General features: G+C 34.9%; 1 long non-coding RNA gene across 2 annotated transcripts; it reads left to right on the top strand.

Annotated features, from left to right (window-relative positions):
* On the top strand, positions 383-1,782 carry LOC109723855. 2 transcript variants are annotated; one of them, XR_002219751.1, is made up of 3 exons: positions 383-1,062; positions 1,133-1,240; positions 1,441-1,782. It is a non-coding gene; the product is annotated as an uncharacterized LOC109723855 (long non-coding RNA). The 2 variants fall into 2 exon arrangements; XR_002219750.1 differs by having other exon boundaries at positions 383-1,240.

Here is a 2,757-nt window from a genome sequence, read left to right as displayed (position 1 = left end):
ATACTTAAATTTATTTAATTTATTCGCCATATAATTTATCGCTTAATTTTTTTTGATAGATCTACTAATTTTTTAAAAAAATTAATTAAAAAATAATTTTTAAAAATTATTTTAAAAATTATTTTTTTGTATTTTATAAAAGAAATACTGTAATATTGTCAAAAAAAAGAAAAAAAAGATGCCTTTGCATTTTAAAAATTTTAACCTGTAAAAATTTCTATTCTGCATCAGGTATAACGAACAAGGCTGGAATACTATTAATAGCACCAATGACTTGGTGCTATTAAGTTTTCTATCCTTGGATTAAAAGATGTGAGGTGAGGATGATGTGGCCCTCCTAGGGTTGAGTAGGTGGTTAGTTGAATAGTATAATCAAACGGATGAAAATGATAAAAAGGTAAATCTAATGGCAGAAAACTTGATAGCACAAAATGCTTCGTACTATCGATAGTATCCTAGCTGGACTTCAGGTATAACTGCACTTTACATACAAAAAAGCTTACAAATATATTAATTGATGAGTATAGTAAGCTATACATAACAAATATTTTTAATTATTTGATTAAATCTTTCAAAATAACATTATAAGAGTTTATTGGAACAAAAAAAATTAAAATAAGTCCGTGTCAAAGCGTGCCAGTAAGAGGTCGTGCGTATTTATCGGCACTCAAGCGTACCATGTGTCGGCACGGAAGCGTGTCGGTGCCGTACTGTGGCAGGCAGACAGCGGCACGCCCCGGTGCCACGGCACTTTAAACCTTATTATAGTGCTTAATAAAGAGGTAGCATTTGCTTGTAAACAAAGTGGTGTTGTCAGCAAACGTGTCCATTTTATACCGATTTTTCAATAGATGCTACTGATTATTTCTCTGTGCATGCTATATCTAGTCATAACTTATATTGTTAGAGTGCTGCCTCTATTTGTCCCAGTCATATATCTGTTTATAATAGGTAGGCACTCCTAGAACTCACAGGAGATTCCTCGCTCGAGATAGTGGGACCTAGGGGCCTTTGCCACGAACAACACCAAAAGTTTTATTAGGGATGCCTTCCAATACAACGGTGAGATTTTCTTTTTTTTAAGCTCGAGATAATACCAGTAAACTTTCGACTGACTTTTTGGGCCTTGCAGGCTATAGATAGTCTCTACTGTGTTGGTGATAGTTGTTTTCCAGGACAGGGTGTCATAGTTGTATCTTTCTCAGGAATCATATGTGCTCACAGAGTTTCTGTGATATAGGTATTGTATTCTCGGAACATATTAAATCATTCAGAATGGAACTAAATAGCCATTTTTAAGCTTGTGAAATGCTCTTTGTTATTTACTTGTTTTACGATCATCTTTTCCATCCATCACTGATGGAAACTGGAAAGGTGATGACCTATTAGGTGATTTATGGTACTATGTAGCTTTATTTGTGTTCTTTCCTGTCATTCTAGGGTTTGAAAAAAGATCTCCTATTTTAGATGCTGGTCTTCTTTGGCTGCTTGGGTGGCTGAGAACAATGGCATAAAAAGCATCTATTGATCCATCATTATAGCACTTGATGTCGTTGCTAGTTTCTGAGTGGATTACATGTTCATTCAATGAACTTTCAGATGTGTTGGTGAAATAACTCGACATATCTCTTATTCTACAAACTATCCCATGATGAGAATGGTTAAATTATCTTTTGTTGTCAGGTATTTGTCATTGTTAAGCTAGCTGATTTATGACTTTGAGCTGGCATTGTGGGAGTCAGAAGTTAAATAGAAGCTTTATGAATATGGAGGTATTCTTGCTGTCATGGGGTTTATAATTACTTGGAAATGTTGTGTTGATTTGTGTACTAAGCATCATGGCCTGTTATTCTCTCATAGTATTCAAACTTCTTCAAGAGTTGTATATTGTGTAATCTTTTGACGCTACAAGATGTGCAAATAGTGCAATTATGTTCTTTTAAGAAAAAACGTTGCTCTTCATTCCTATAAGACTAGTGGATGCATAATGCACTAGTTAATTATTGTTATACATCTCATTTGTTTTAAGGTGATTGCTGTTATTTTTGGAGATTTCAATTTTTCAAGAAATTTCCTCTTTTGATTACATCTTTGATTTATCAAATTACTTATCGTTGCCAAACTTAATTGGAGAGCACCGATCTTATAGATATCACCATGAATTATGAATCTGACTTGCATATGCATTTGCTATATATATATATATAGAGAGAGAGAGAGAGAGAGAGAGAGAGAGAGAGTCCATCTTGGGTGCTTCTAATAGCACATGAATAGTGCATGCTATAGACTATCAGGCTCTTGGCTTCATGCTAGTTCAACCACCAAATAATAAATCCTACAAATCCAAGGGTTAGAAAGTCGAGAGCATGTACTATTCATGTGCTTTTGAGAGTATCCAGCCCTAATATCCCTATATATATAGCACTAGGCTACTATACTATTAATAGCACTAATTCATTGGTGATATTAGGTTTTCGGTCCTTGGATTATTAAATGTGCTGTTAGGATGATAGTGGTTGGGTGGTTGGTTGAATAGTATGATCTAATGGGTGAAAATGGTCAAAGGGGTAGCACCAAGTGCTTGGGTGCTATTAATAGTATAGAGTCGGACTTTATATACATACATGTTAGGGCTACTATACTTTTGTGAGTATAGGTCCCTTTGTACTCATAAGTTTTTGGCCGTTGGATGAAGAGATGTGCGGTAAGGATGATAGTAGTCCACGGTTAGGGTTGAGTTGGTGGTTGGTTGAATAT

Source organism: Ananas comosus, linkage group 18, assembly GCF_001540865.1.
Source record: "Ananas comosus cultivar F153 linkage group 18, ASM154086v1, whole genome shotgun sequence".
Lineage (NCBI taxonomy): Eukaryota > Viridiplantae > Streptophyta > Magnoliopsida > Poales > Bromeliaceae > Ananas > Ananas comosus.
The sequence above is the reverse complement of the archived record's forward strand: the minus strand, read 5'-3'. Positions and strand labels throughout refer to the sequence as shown.